This window comes from Anomaloglossus baeobatrachus, chromosome 2, assembly GCF_048569485.1.
Source record: "Anomaloglossus baeobatrachus isolate aAnoBae1 chromosome 2, aAnoBae1.hap1, whole genome shotgun sequence".
Lineage (NCBI taxonomy): Eukaryota > Metazoa > Chordata > Amphibia > Anura > Aromobatidae > Anomaloglossus > Anomaloglossus baeobatrachus.
Window position 1 is genome coordinate 34,056,699 of NC_134354.1, and position 16,121 is coordinate 34,072,819.

The 16,121-nt window shown below is 43.7% G+C and overlaps 1 protein-coding gene across 3 annotated transcripts in view; it reads right to left on the reverse strand.

The window, feature by feature from the left end:
- Positions 1–13,173, reverse strand: part of KCNJ15 (potassium inwardly rectifying channel subfamily J member 15) — a 93,756-nt gene extending 80,583 nt beyond the window's left edge. For 2 of the 3 annotated variants that reach the window (XM_075334984.1, XM_075334982.1), the window contains exon 1: positions 12,923–13,173. The gene's annotated coding sequence lies outside the window, so the exon portion shown is untranslated. Of the gene's footprint in view, positions 1–1,375; positions 1,877–12,922 lie in introns of those variants that run through there. The other variant, XM_075334983.1, reaches the window with a different exon arrangement.
- Positions 13,174–16,121: the final 2,948 nt, after the last annotated feature.

The window sequence follows — 16,121 nt, forward strand, 5'->3', positions numbered from 1 at the left end:
CTACTGACCAATTCACCTTTTCTACTGAATTTTGCCCTCACTGCGTATGAAAAAAAAAGATTAGCTTCTATCTGGTGATCTTGCTCTACAGGGACATCTCAGGGTTTATATGATCAAACCCCATCTTTGCTGGTGATCCTACCTGTCCATGGGATTCATAGAAATCTCTCCAGCACCACAACTCAAACTCAAACTTATCCATTTTTTTCTGTCTGCTTTCGAGTGTCCACATCTCACAGCCATATGTCACAATTTGAAAAACAATTGCAGTGATCAGCCTTTCTTTGATGGTGACAGAGATGTCCTTTCAGTTCCATACCTGGTCCATGCTTACTATGGCTGTATGCCCCAGCTCTGGTCAACACTGTGGTACCACCACTGTGATTAATATATTAATACTGTCACCATTCTATTTCTTCTTTGTTGTGCTTTCTAAGGACTTGCTTGTTGGTTGATCCTTTTGGTCTTCTTGATGTTCAGGTGAAGTCTCATCTCCTCGCTTTCTCCCTCCAACTTCAGGTTAAGCTTCTTTAGGTCTTCTCTCTCACCCCAACAGTTGCATATCGCAGACTGCTTATAGTTCTATTTTTACCCAAAACTTGAATCACCTAAGTCGGCTTCCTCGTGATTACTTATGAAAAAGGAGAAAGGACATATCCCTCGTCTTGTGACTTTTTTTTGATAGTGAACCTTTCCCGTATCTCCTTACCTAGCTTGCTGTGATAAAGTCGCTACTTACGGGTAGAATGGACAGAAGAGTAGTCAGGAAAGCCGGGGTCTGGTAACGTATGAGCACAAGGAATAAACGGAGATATAGTCAGGTCCATAATCCAAGGGTCAGAAATCAAGAGAGCACATAATAGGTTCAGGGAGAAAACAGAGACATGATCAGGTAACGGTCTGAGGTCAATAGGCAGGAGGTCACGACTGAAATAGGGAGCGGACAGAGAAAAGTCAAATAACAATCCGGGGTCAGAACACAAAGATCAGGAACACGAGCAGAGGGCAACAGCACAACTGCAGAACCAGAAAATACAACTGCAAAGTTCTGGATAAGCATGCTCAGTAAGAAGCCTGAGTTAGGAGGAACACCTGAGTAATCAGCACCAACATCGAATCCTGCACTGTCAAACAAGCTGCTAGCTCAGTAACTTAGGAAGACGCAGCAGAGCATCTCCAAAGGCAAGATGCTCTGCACAGAGGAATCATGTAACTGTCAGGAATATAATTCAGGAAAACGCAGCAGAGCATCTTCTAGTCTGCAAGATGCTCTGCACAGAGGATTTATGACACTTGCACTGTAGCTTATTGATTGTCGCCAAGTGACTTGGTGAACTTAATCAGATGTTCCGACACTCCTAAGTTACCCACTTACCTTTGCCCAGACGTTTCTGAATGATATTTTGAAGCATCTTGGTGGAGTGATTATGGCTATTGCTCTATAGTGGGCACAGGCCCTTGCATTGCCTTTCTACAGTAGTGGGGATGAAAAATTATTTTTTCAAATGCTTTGGCCATATGCAAAGTCCTCCAGATGTTTGGGAATAATGCTGTCAGTTCAGCTTTTTGGACTGGTATGAGAAGCTCTATAGGGGAAACAAACAATGTCAGGTGCTTTACTGATTCGCAGCTTCCTCAACAACCAATCCACTTCACTTTTCAATAGGACTAGTTCAGGTTCCTCTTGCCCCCTTCTAATAATGCTTCTAATAATGATTAGTGATGGAGCTGGCAAATTGTTCTTCTTTGTATCCTATCCATCTCTGCTTGATGTCTTCTGATTGCTCACTCAATTCCATCACCACCTTTCGTGGTTGGTTTGACGTGCTAAGAAAGGCTTCCTCACTTGTTTCAGAGAGTGGTTCTTTTCAATCCTGGCTTCTTTTTGGAAGATGGATGGATGGATGGATGGATAAATAGATTGATAACAGTACACCTAAAAAAATAGGTTCAGGGATAAAGTATATAGACATGAAACCCTTTAATCAATAGAGAATAATAAATAGGCAGCACTCCATCAATTGTACAGTAAAGCCTGCTTTACACGAGTCGATCTATCATGCGATAGCACGATCGATCGTACCTGCCCCCGTCATTTTTGCGTCAACGGGCAAATTGCTGCCCGTGGCGCACAAACTCGTTTAACCCCCGTCACACGCACTTACCTTCCGGACGACCTCGCTGTGGGCGACGAACGTTCACTTCCTGAAGTGGGAGGGACATTCGGCGTCACAGCGACGTCACACAGCGGCCGGCCAACAGAAGCGGAGGGGCGGAGATGAGCAGGATGTAAACATCCCGCCACCTCCTTCCTTCCATTAAGCCGGCGGGTGCCGTGGGACGCAGGTACGCAGGTAGAGGTTCCTCAGTCCTACGGCGTCACACGGAGCGATGTGTGCTGCCGCAGGAGCGACGAACTACAACGTTACTGCTGCAGTAACGATAATCGAGACTGGACCCCCATGTCACCGATGAGCGATTTTGCACGTTTTTGCAACGATGCAAAATCGCTCATCGGTGTCACACGCAACGGCATCGCTAATGCAGCCGGATGTGCCATCACAAATTCCGTGACCCCAACGACTCCGCATTAGCGATGTCGCAGCATGTAAAGCCCCCTTTAGGCTGGCCAGCATCATTATTGCACAGGTGTGCCTTAGGCAGTCCACAATACTAAGGCCCACTCTAAAATATTGCAGTTTTATAGTATTGAGAGGAGTGGGTCAGAAAAACAATTCATGACTACCATGACATGTCTAGTGAGTATGTATCCGTACAAGAACTGGGATGTTTTCAGCTTCCAGGAATTGTGCACAGATACTTGCACAATGGGGCTGTCAATTATCATACTGCAACATGAGGTGATGGTGGTGGAGAGGCACAATAATGGCCTCAGGATCTCGTCTTGGTGCCTCTGTGCATTCAATATGACATCAATAAAATGCACCTGTGTTCACTGTCCATAACATACACTGACCCAGACCATAACCCACCACCACCATGGGCCACTCCATTCACAACGGAGACATCAGCAAACCGCTCACCCACACAACACCATACACACAGTCAGCCATCTGCCCTGTACAGTGACAACTGGGATTCATCCGTGAAGAGAAACCTCTCCAACCTGCCAGACACCATCGAATGGGAGCATTTGTGAACTCAAGATGGTTATGATGACGCTCTGCAGTCAGCTGGAGACCCCCTATGAGGACAACACTCTATGGTCAGGTGGAGACCCCCCGATGAAGACAACGCTCTGCAGTCAGTTGGAGAACCCCGATGAGGACAACGCTCTGCAGTCAGGTGGAGACCCCCGATGAGGACAACGCTCTGCAGTCAGGTGGAGACCCCCGATGAGCAGGACGAGCAGCAGAGGAGCTTCCCTGAGATGGTAACTGACAGTTTGTGGAGAAATTCTCTGGTTTTGCACCGATTGCTGCACTGTCCGGGGGGCTGGTCTCAGGTGATCTTGGAGGTGAAGATGCTGGACGTGGAGGTCCTGGGCTGGTGCGGTCACACGTGGTCTGCGGTTGTGAGGTCGGGTGGATGTTCTGCCAGATTTTCTGAAACGCCTTTGGAGACGTCTTATGGTAGAGAAATGAACATTCAATTCACGGGCGACAGCTCTGGTGACATTCCTGCAGTCAGCAGCCAACTGCACGCTCCATAAAAATCAGCGACATCTGTGGCATTGTGCTGTGTGATAAAACTGCACATTTTATTGTGGCCTTTTATTGTGGCCAGCCTAAGGCTCACCTGTGCAATAATCATTCTGGCCAGCCTAAGGCACACCTATGCAAAAATCATGCTGGCCAACCTAAGGTGCACCTGTGCAATAATCATGCTGGCCAGGCTAAGGCACACCCACCTGTGCAATAATCATGCTGGCCAGGCTAAGGCACACCTGTGTAATAATCATGCTGACCAGCCTAAGGCACACTTGTGCAATAATCATGCTGGCTAACCTAAAGCCGCACCTGTGCAGTAATCATGCTGGCTAACCTAAGGCGCACCTCTGCAATAATCATGCTGCCGTAATCAGCATCTTGATATGCCGCACCTGTAAGGTGAATGACTATCTCTGCAGAGAAGTGATCACTAACACAAGTTTAGACAAATTTGTGAACAATATTTGGGAGAAAAAGACAACTCATAGATCGTTGAGTTCAGCTCATGAAAAATGGAACGAAAACAAAAGTGTTGTGTTCATATTTTTGTTCAGTATATAATAGCATGGAATATATTAGAAGGTTAGAATAGATGAGACAGACGGACACTTCGATGTCCTGACTGTGCGGACACTAAGGGCACAGTGATACCCGGAGGCTGCTTTCGGGGCTCCAGGTGGGCAATATCGCAGTTGTCGCGGGCGGAGGGGAACGCGCTCGCCACGCTCGGGTCCGGGGGCTTCTGCTGCTGCTGCTCGGGTGGCTCGAGCAGTGGGACCGGACTCAGGGACTCGAGCAGCGCTCCTCACTCCGTGAGTGAAAAGGGGGGTGGTATGTTTAGGGAGATTGTTCGCGACGCCACCCACGGGACGTGGTGATGATGGCACCACCTCTGCTGGTAACGGGGTTCCCGGGAGAGATGGTAGGGTTCAGCTGGGATGTTGTCCCCCTCCGTGGGTAGGGGGGTTGGTGATCCGGAGCCCGGTGATGTAACGGCGAGGCTGGATGGCTGGGGTGCAGGGACTGCGGCGGCGCGGTGCCGGACGGCACTGGTGTACTCACTCAGACAATCACTGACAGAGTCTCTGGTAAACCAAAACGGCCGGATGGACGGGTCCCGCAGCCGGCTGCAGTGTTGTTGTTGTGCTCCTCCCCGGACAGCTGATGGTGGCTGTCCTTTCCCTGCACCTTATTAGAATGTTCTGACTCCTGTGGTTGCCCACCGGTAGGCCGCTCCTCCAGCATATAGGTGCCCGTAGGGAGCCCGTTTTGCCCGCAGGCGCTGGCCCCTTGGATCTCTAGCCTGTGGCGGTGGCTGATATATCCTCTCGGTGTGGACTGTTGCCTTCTGTCGGACTTGGTTGTTGGGGAACCCCTGGGGTTCCTGTCACACTCGGATTTGACTATTGACGGCGGCTCCAAGCCTGGTCGGGGTCGCGATGGCCCTGCCTGTGTGCTTAGCTTCACTCCGCTCCCCCGGTTCGGTAGCGGCGGGCCAACGCCCGACCCCGGTCCTTACGGCTTTCGCAGAGTTCCACCAACTCCTGCAGACGGCCACCACCGTCTGCCAACCTTGCTGTCAGTGCCTGGGCTCCTACCCAGACAGCCTCAAGTGTTCACTCCTCTCACTTGCACCTCCAAAACTGATCTGACACTTTTCCCGCCTCCAGGCCTGTGAACTCCTCGGTGGGTGGGGCCAAACCGCCTGGCTCCGCCCCACCTGGTGTGGACAATCAGACCTTGGAGGGAGGCAACATGGGTTTTGATTGACTGTTGTAACTGTCTAGGGCGGGGGGGTGTGTATGTTGGTATGTATGTATACCTGGCTAGTCCAGGGCGGTCACACAGTGATGCAGCGGTCCGGGGCAGTGTAGACATTGCTCACGATCTGGAACTCAATTCCGGATATTTTTACTTCCGGAGAGTAACTTTCTCGGTGTTTGCAGTAAGTGCAGTTTATGGAGCGCTTGTTGTGTGGACACTTAAGACAATTCACTGTCTCATAAAAGAGAAAGCGCCTGTGAATTGTGACCTTTGTGCTGGTAAAACAGCAGGAATCAGCAGCTTCACAAGCAGTGATACAAACGGAATACAGACGTAGTGAAGCAGAGCTGAAAGCGAAATTTAAAGGGACACTCCGGACAAAACTGAGCGCACGGCCTGAGGAATCACAGAATGACAGGGATTAAAAGGGGCCTATGAGCCTTTTACATTGACAACCTATTAATCTTTGATCAGTTGGTGTCTGATGCCAAACCCACGGCTGATAGAAATCCCTTCCATTTCCACCTCTCCAATACAGATGCATGCTCGGTTACGCAGGATATATGGGTCCCTTTAGGTCAGGTCATATTTACCTCCAGGCTTTTGGAAATGTGCAAACGACAAGTGAGCTGTGCCAAAATTGCAAAAATGTCTATATGCATTAACACATGTGTAGAGTTATCACTATGTATTGAGGCTTGCTGAAACATAGGAGGATCACACGCGCGCCCCCCCGAGGACATAGCACCTGGAAAATACTATGCTGGTATATGTGGGGTATTTAATAAAGTGCAAAGTTCTATCAAGCTATATAAAAAAGAGGGGTTGTAATAATGACTATGGGATAGCAAGAAACCGGGGCTCCTACGCTGACCCTCAAAGTAGTGGACCCTATGCTATCCTTATTCTCAGGGATACCCCTAATGGTGGAGATGCGTGAGTCTCCTTCTTGTCCCTGCTACTGACCAGTCCTGATCTGATAACATTCTCCCAGGGGAGGGGACGGGAGGGTCAGGAGTGAGATGAAACCCACAGAAAGTGGAAACCAAAACTCTGTCACTCAGACACACACACACACACACACACACACACACACATATAAAACAATAAGAGATTAGGAGGAATACAAGACCAGAAAGGTAGCAACAAGACCAACAGGTGTAAACTTCACAACCGCTCCAACACTTTCACCAGAAAAGCTCACAGACCAACACAGAATAAACTGTAGCTGGCATGGGTAGAAGATCTCATCCGGCATAAATAGGAGGGGAGCAGATGAGATTGATAACCACATGAGGTGATAACAAGCAGACTAGGAAAGATTAACTCCTGCTAGCCTGCCTATGAATTAGCACACAACAGGTTGACTCCTGAGTTTACCTGTATTGATCCCAGACACCAAAGAAACTATTGGGTGGACTGTCAGAATCTGCAATGTGAACAGAGCCTAAGGCTACTATGACAGTTGGTGAGGTTTGTGCAAAACTCCATGTGACAGGGGTGATACAATCGAATATGTTGATCATGAATCTAGGACCTTTTGTTGAATGCTTCTGTTGGTGTGGGCCTTACAACACCCCTGATATATAGAACTTCATTAGATACAGAAGCCAGTGATGTAACGCAAAAGGTTTACCCCAGATATCCAAGACACTATTCCTAAAAGCCATCTACCAATTATCCTTGATCATTGGAACATAGAATAATTATCTGAGTTCACATTGGTAAATACAAGACCTTGTTGAAGGTCACATCTCTAGGGAGCTTCCAAATGGACAACGACCACATAAAAGAAAATGAATATAACAAGTGCACCATAGATTCAGACCTTTTAGGAGGAGCTCAATAGTTGACACCATGCACCATAACTGATGTCCAGCTACTAAAAGTTTTCTTGTCCATTAAGGCAGCCAGATCAGGACAAAGGGGGATGACCATAGTATCTGAGAAGATTGGAGTGATGTACAGTCTCGTTAAGCCCAGGCTAGCACGAATCTTTGTAGATAACACATTCCACCTATATGTGTCTAGTTGTGGAAGTAGATAGACCACATACTACCTTCTAGAAGCAACGTCAAGGTGCACACATTGGCGCAAAAATTAGCCAAATTTACCAATAGTGGCAGAATTGGTCAAGCTTTTCTTTGGTCTACAACCGAGACCAAGGAAGGAAGGTTTGAACATGTTGAATTTCAATGGTCAAACCTTTTGTCTTTATAAGATAGATGTTTGACAGCAGCATATTTATCACTGAAATTACATTCACACAAGGTCCAAACCCCAGTGTATCAGGACAGTCAGAAAACCTAAATATTCGTCTCACAGCCAGTGAAGAGAATTGGACCACCTCAACAGTCAAGCTGCCAACAAATCATATCTCCAACTGGTGGCTCCTCAGTTGGGATTTGGGACTCTCCTAACAGTCATAGAGCACTATCTCCTTTTACATCCTCAGAAGGAAAAATAAATCACAGAGTCTTAAGAAAACAACAAATCATATCTCCAACTGGTGGTGCTCCTCAGTTGGGATTTTGGGACTCTCCTAACAGCCATAGAGCACAATCTCCTTTACTATCCTCAGAAGGAAAAAAAATAATCACAGAGTCTTAAGAAAACAACAAATCAACCCAACAAACAATGAAACACTAAACACTGTAAACACTGATAGCAATCGGGTAAACGAAGGAGACAAGTCTACCGCCTACCGAGGAGTCTAGGAGAACTGATTGAGATGTTTGCGTTTCCAGCCCCATTCCAACCTATACATGGATTATTGATTTTTCCCTTAGGAGTCAAGGGGTCTTATAATTTCATGTAAACTTCTACCTAAAAAGATGAACGCCATCTAAATTACTGGATTTCTGGATATAACATATGACATTATATGACATTATTCTGCCCTTTTTTGACCTTTGTACCCAAATCTCAGCCATAAATTAATCACCATCCTCCATATCAACTAAAACACCGTGGATCTGTCACGTCGTTATTTTGTGGTGGGCAAGTGGTTTTGATGGTAGTTTAGTTGATTTAACTTTTTAATGGGGGCATTTTTGTTTCCTTTTTGGTTATTTTTGGCCTATAGTAGTTAGTAATGTTATCAGCCTGACAACTAATGGACCATCCGTCTGAAATGAATGTCCATGGTGTGTTACTCGTTAGCCTAAAAATGTAGGTGTGAGTGAAGTTAACCTGAGAAGCAAATATCCCCAATATGAGTTCCCCAAACTTGAGCTGTTTGTACAGGTCGTCTATCCTACTTTAGCTACCCCCCGTCTGCCTATGACATGGTGACCCCGCAGGGTGACAAGAAATTCTATTTTTGACTCCATGAGCTGCTATTTTGCTTCTAAACCCCTGGGAGTCTGTTACGAGAGGGGTCCCGGGGTCTATCTGCGCAATCACATCTGGGTCATCAGAAGCTTTAAATTCCTCCATATACAAGACGACTAAGGACTGTTCGTCTACAAGAAACCAAAACGCGTCAGTGGTGTTGGATTTTGTTTCCTCCAATGATACAGTCAGCGCTTATGGTCGACTGAAAAAACATCCAACATGCCCAATTGCACTTTTTGGCCTTTTTTGTATAATAACGAACACTCAGTGGTCGAAACAATCAATCATTCAAGCTGTGAACGATCATTTGTGAAATCTGCCCATTTTAGCTTCTCTCTTCGATTTACTATATTTGTTGTTATTTTATGCATTTTTTTTTGCAGAATTTCTTTTGCCATTTTTTTGTGTAATACATTTAGTTCACACTATGTGTAAATCAGTAGTAAATTATTATATGTGCTCCAATCAGTTTTTTGGGGGCTTTTTTTTCACACTTTTGATACTTGTTTTATACAATTGATGGCACTTTTTTCAAAATGTAGCCTTCTGTATTTTTTTAATGTATCATTGCATAGGCTTCTCTATAAGGCTGCGTTCACATGTCCCTGCAGAAATCCATTGAGAAAAACGTTCTACCGGATCCGTTTTTTTTTTAAAACAATGGAGAACGGATCCATTATTTATCTTCTATTTGTAACGGATCCTGTAAGAACACAATGGATCCTTTACAAATGCAAGAAAAATGGATGAATAAGCTGCTTTCACACATCCGGTTATTGCTGTCCGGCACAATGCGGCAAAAAAACTGATGCGACGGATCCGGCGAAAAAACGGATGCATTGCATCTGTTTTTTCCATGCGTTCCTTCCGTTTTTTGATGTATCCGATGTGCTACTGAGCATGTGCAGTTCAAAAAAAACAGATCCATCGTTGGATTCCGTCATATGACGGATGATGAGGGATCGGCGCCCGTAGGCTTCCATTATACAACATGCCTAATGGCGTGGTCCGTTTTTTTGCCGGAGACAAAAAACGCTTCATGCTGCGTCGAACAAAGACATTTTGCCGGATCCGGCGGACGCTGCATGCAACGAAAGGCTATCTGGCGCTAATAGAAGTCAATGGGGAATAAAACAGATCCGGTGCGGATCCGTTTTATCCATTTTTGTCGGATGGTGCCGGACGGCGAAAAACGGATGTGTGAAAGCAGTTTAAGTAGCAATCCATTAACGGATCCGTTCTCCCTGGACTCCAATGTTAAAAAAACGGATCCGGCAGAAGTCAGTTGTTTAACAACAGGCAAAAAGGTTACGTCTGAAGAACTTTTTCCCAACTGATCTCTGCAGGATCCGATCCACTGGATGATTATTGGATGTGAACTCAGCATAAGGGGCTCAGCATTCGCTTCGAGGCATAATTGGGTTGGTTACTTGAAGTAGCATTGTCATCACAGTCCTTGCAAAATCATCACTAGTACAGTGTGTGCCGTAATAATGTGCCAGGATGTGGTTAAAAGGAGAAGGAAACCGAACGACAACCTTCCCTAATAACCGAGAAAGTCCTAATTCCGTGTACACACCCTCTGTTGTCGGTGCGCTCTGTGGCCACAAATTTACGGTAAATTAATAATCCTGACATTATGCAATCATTCCAAAAAAAAGCAAAAATGTGAATGCAAAAAAAGTTTGCAAAAAGTTTAAAAAGAACTAAAACTGTTTAAAAACTTTTTGCAACATTTGGAATAAGTATTGCAAAAAGTTTTTTCAAAAATGTCTGAGCTCTATGAGTATTAAGATCGCCTGTGAGTAAATAAAGCTTTACAGATTCCCAGGGTTGCTACCAAACTTTCCTGGGTTCCTGAAAGTCAAATCTGCAATATTTACCCCGCTCGAGTCATAGTTGACTATTTAAGTTGGGTGATGACCCCAGACTTTATGCTTTCCTCTCTAAGGGTGAGAACACACTTTGCGTTTTTACCTGCGTTTCCGCAGCGTTTTGAGCAGCAGCGTTTTTGTGCCAAAACGCATGCGTTTTGGTTTTCCATGATGGTCAATGGAAAATGATTTCTTGACCGTACGTGGACCATGTGTTCAAAGAAGCAGCATGTCAATTGTTTTTGCCATTTCTGCAGCGTTTTGCTAACATTGAAGTCAATGAGAAATGGCAAAAACCAAGATTCCTTCAAATTAATGCGTTTTGCCTGCTTTTTCAGTGCAGAAAACATGCATTTTGGACTACCCAAACGCATGCTTTTTGGACATCAAAATAATGATTTGCTATGTCCCTTTACACACACACAAAATCCGACAATTAAATTTATGAAAAATATGCATTTATTGCTATATTTCCGATAAAATGTATATTACCGCTATAATTTTATGATTTATATCTATTTTCATTATTTTTCCCATTAATATAGATTTTTTCCTTTTTTTTTACTTTTTTCATTCTTTTTGACTGTTTAAATTTTATTTAGTAGTGTCTTGATGTTTAAAACGCATCTGTCAAAACGCAGGTGAAAACGCATGTAAAAAGCGCTGAAAATGCATCAAAAACGCGGTAAATACGCATGCGTTTTCGGCGCAAAATTCCAGAAAAAGGCAAGTTTGGTCAAATCAATTAAGCCCAAAAGGTGCGTTTTGAACTGCAAGTAGGAAAACGCAAAGTGCGTTCTCAGCCTAATAGTCTTTAAGGTGTAATATATCATAAAAGCAATAAAGAAGTATAGCAATAGAATAAAGAAAAAAAGTATAGCAATAGAATTAAGAAAAAAAGTATAGCAATAGAATAAAGTAAAAAGAAGTATAGCAATAGAATAAAGAAAAAAGAAGTATAGCAATAGAATAAATAAAAAAGTATAGCAATAGAATAAAGTAAAAAGAAGTATAGCAATAGAATAAAGTAAAAAGAAGTATAGCAATAGAATAAAGTAAAAGAAGTATAGCAATAGAATAAAGTAAAAGAAGTATAGCAATAGAATTAAGTAAAAAGAAGTATAGCAATAGAATAAAGTAAAAAGAAGTATAGCAATAGAATAAATAAAAAAGTATAGCAATAGAATAAAGTAAAAAGAAGTATAGCAATAGAATAAAGAAAAAAGAAGTATAGCAATAGAATAAATAAAAAAGTATAGCAATAGAATAAAGTAAAAAGAAGTATAGCAATAGAATAAATAAAAAAGTATAGCAATAGAATAAAGTAAAAAGAAGTATAGCAATAGCATAAAGTAAAAGAAGTATAGCAATAGAATAAAGTAAAAAGAAGTATAGCAATAGCATAAAGTAAAAGAAGTATAGCAATAGAATAAAGTAAAAAGAAGTATAAGCAATAGAATAAAGAAAAAAGAAGTATAGCAATAGAATAAAGAAAAAAGAAGTATAGCAATAGAATAAAGAAAAAAGTATAGCAATAGAATAAAGAAAAAAGAAGTATAGCAATAGAATAAATAAAAAAGAAGTATAGCAATAGAATAAAGACAAAAGAAGTATAGCAATAGAATAAATAAAAAAGAAGTATAGCAATAGAATAAAGACAAAAGAAGTATAGCAATAGAATAAATAAAAAAGAAGTATAGCAATAGAATAAAGTAAAAGAAGTATAGCAATAGAATAAATAAAAAAGAAGTATAGCAATAGAATAAAGAAAAAAGAAGTATAGCAATAGAATAAAGAAAAAAGAAGTATAGCAATAGAATAAAGACAAAAGAAGTATAGCAATAGAATAAAGTAAAAAGAAGTATAGCAATAGAATAAAGAAAAAAGAAGTATAAACAATAGAATAAATAAAAAAGAAGTATAGCAATAGAATAAAGAAAAAAGTATAGCAATAGAATAAAGACAAAAGAAGTATAAACAATAGAATAAAGAAAAAAGAAGTATAGCAATAGAATAAAGTAAAAAGTATAGCAATAGTCTAAAGTGGTGTAAATTCCTCTACGCGGACATTGCAGAGGTGAGTTTGTCACCTGGCGCGCCTGCTGTGCCTTAGATCTGCAGGTAAACATACCCAGTGCCACCAATCCTGCATTGTTACATTAGTAACTTTTCTTGCTGCATTCTTATTTGCAAAGTTGTTACATTGTATCCAGAGGGTGCAATGTCCTCTCCAGGTCTTGTCTCTGATCTGAGATCCCAGTGTCTGCAGCTTCTTACCTGGAGAAGAGTCCAGTGTACACAGTCCTTAAGCCATGTCCTCAGCAGCAGCTTCTTAGTAAACACTTCTCAGACACCCAGGAACAAGTCAGCTCTAGTCAGCCAGCACCTGATGCTATGAAGTGCAGTGCAGGCCAGAGGAATCTGAGACTTCTTGTGATGTCACCAGCATGTCTTAGAGGAAATCTCCAGCCCAGCACATGTCCCTATGGCAGGAGACAGGACATCCACCCTCCTCTGCGCTCACTCCGAATGCAGAGACACACACCTGCCTTGTAAGAAATGGTTGGACTTGCAAGGAATGCGGGTGATTGCGGATTCTTGTTTGCCACCCTTTCATTGCCAGTGTTTTGCATATCATAGCTACAGGTTAATGAATACACAAGAAAAGAGCGCAGTCACGCGTTACACTGGCTAAAAGTTTGGCAATGACTGTTGTATTTTTTTTTTGCAGAAGTGTGAAGTTGCGATGTCTCAAAACAAAACTTTTAAAAGACTCGAGAAGTTACGAAAGCAGTCATATTGCTAGTAAAAATGCAAAGGTTTTACAGAAAGGAGGAGACTTTATTGTTTGGTTTAGCCCACTGGGTTGTGCCATTGTGCCACCTCCAAGACCGGAAGGGCCAGGGCCAGTGTGCCACCTCCAAGACCGAAAGGGTCAGGGCCGGTGTGCCACCTTCAAGACCGGTCGGGCCAGGGCTGGTGTGCCGCCTCCAAGACTGGAAAGACCAGGGCTGGCGTGCCACCTCCGAGATCGAAAGGGTCAGGGCCAGTGTGCCACCTCCAAGACCGAAAGGGCCAGGGCCAGTGTGCCACCTCCAAGACCAGAAGGGCCAGGGTCAGTGTGCCACCTTCAAGACCGGTCGGGCCAGGGCTGGTGTGCCGCCTCCAAGACTGGAAAGACCAGGGCTGGCGTGCCACCTCCGAGACCGAAAGGGTCAGGGCCAGTGTGCCACCTCCAAGTCCAGAAGGGCCAGGGTCGGTGTGCCACCTCTGAGATCGAAAGGGTCAGGGCCAGTGTGCCACCTCTAAGACCGGAAGGGCCAGGGCCGGTGTGCCACTTCCAAGACAGGAAGGGCCAGGGCCGGTGTGCCACCTCCAAGACAGGAAGGGCCAGGGCCGGTGTGCCACCACCGAGACCGGAAGGGTCAGGGTCAGTATGCCACCTTCAAGACCGGAAGGGCCAGGGCTCGTGTGCCACCTCTAAGACCGGAAGGGCCAGGGCTGGTGTGCCCCCTTCATAAACTCTGCATGGACCTCACACTGGTTCTGGCTGGAAATGAGAGGTCACTGCCCCAGTACGGGTAACAGAGTAGTGCCTAATTTAAACTGTTCCCCCCTTCTGTGAAGCCCCCAAAACAGCTACTCTGGCTAACAATTCTTTCTCTGAGGGTAAACATTTTTTAAAAACAGGCAGGGAAATGTTTTACCTCACAAAAAGAATCATCTATGATCCCGTGCTGTAATGTGTATATACTCTTTTACTGCTTCTCTGGCCCAAGAGCTGTGGTATGATCAGACCATATCCCTTTACAGTCAGACACGGCCATTACACAGTACACAGCAGGGACACATATATAAGATTATCTCAGCAGAGAAATGCTTTTATTTAATTTTTTTGAACACATCCAACTGTGTAAATTATTATTCCAAGATCTATTGATTAAAATACATTTTAAAAAGAACTTTGTTCAAGGAAATATGCCTTTAAATACAGTAAAAAGCAAAAAAAGTTTTAAAAAATATGAAAGAAATACCCCTTTTGACCCATATGTTTTTTTTGTTTTTTTTTAATACACATACAGTTAGGTCCAGAAATATTTGGACAGTGACACAATTTTCGCGAGTTGGGCTCTGCATGCCACCACATTGGATTTGAAATGAAACCTCTACAACAGAATTCAAGTGCAGATTGTAACGTTTAATTTGAAGGTTTGAACAAAAATATCTGATAGAAATTGTAGGAATTGTCACATTTCTTTACAAACACTCCACATTTTAGGAGGTCAAAAGTAATTGGACAAATAAACCAAACCCAAACAAAATATTTTTATTTTCAATATTTTGTTGCGAATCCTTTGGAGGCAATCACTGCCTTAAGTCTGGAACCCATGGACATCACCAAACGCTGGGTTTCCTCCTTCTTAATGCTTTGCCAGGCCTTTACAGCCGCAGCCTTCAGGTCTTGCTTGTTTGTGGGTCTTTCCGCCTTAAGTCTGGATTTGAGCAAGTGAAATGCATGCTCAATTGGGTTAAGATCTGGTGATTGACTTGGCCATTGCAGAATGTTCCACTTTTTTGCACTCATGAACTCCTGGGTAGCTTTGGCAGTATGCTTGGGGTCATTGTCCATCTGTACTATGAAGCGCCGTCCGATCAACTTTGCGGCATTTGGCTGAATCTGGGCTGAAAGTATATCCCTGTACACTTCAGAATTCATCTGGCTACTCTTGTCTGCTGTTATGTCATCAATAAACACAAGTGACCCAGTGCCATTGAAAGCCATGCATGCCCATGCCATCACGTTGCCTCCACCATGTTTTACAGAGGATGTGGTGTGCCTTGGATCATGTGCCGTTCCCTTTCTTCTCCAAACTTTTTTCTTCCCATCATTCTGGTACAGGTTGATCTTTGTCTCATCTGTCCATAGAATACTTTTCCAGAACTGAGCTGGCTTCATGAGGTGTTTTTCAGCAAATTTAACTCTGGCCTGTCTATTTTTGGAATTGATGAATGGTTTGCATCTAGATGTGAACCCTTTGTATTTACTTTCATGGAGTCTTCTCTTTACTGTTGACTTAGAGACAGATACACCTACTTCACTGAGAGTGTTCTGGACTTCAGTTGATGTTGTGAACGGGTTCTTCTTCACCAAAGAAAGTATGCTGCGATCAACCACCACTGTTGTCATCCGTGGACGCCCAGGCCTTTTTGAGTTCCCAAGCTCACCAGTCAATTCCTTTTTTCTCAGAATGTACCCGACTGTTGATTTTGCTACTCCAAGCATGTCTGCTATCTCTCTGATGGATTTTTTCTTTTTTTTCAGCCTCAGGATGTTCTGCTTCACCTCAATTGAGAGTTCCTTAGACCGCATGTTGTCTGGTCACAGCAACAGCTTCCAAATGCAAAACCACACACCTGTAATCAACCCCAGACCTTTTAACTACTTCATTGATTACAGGTTAACGAGGGAGACGCC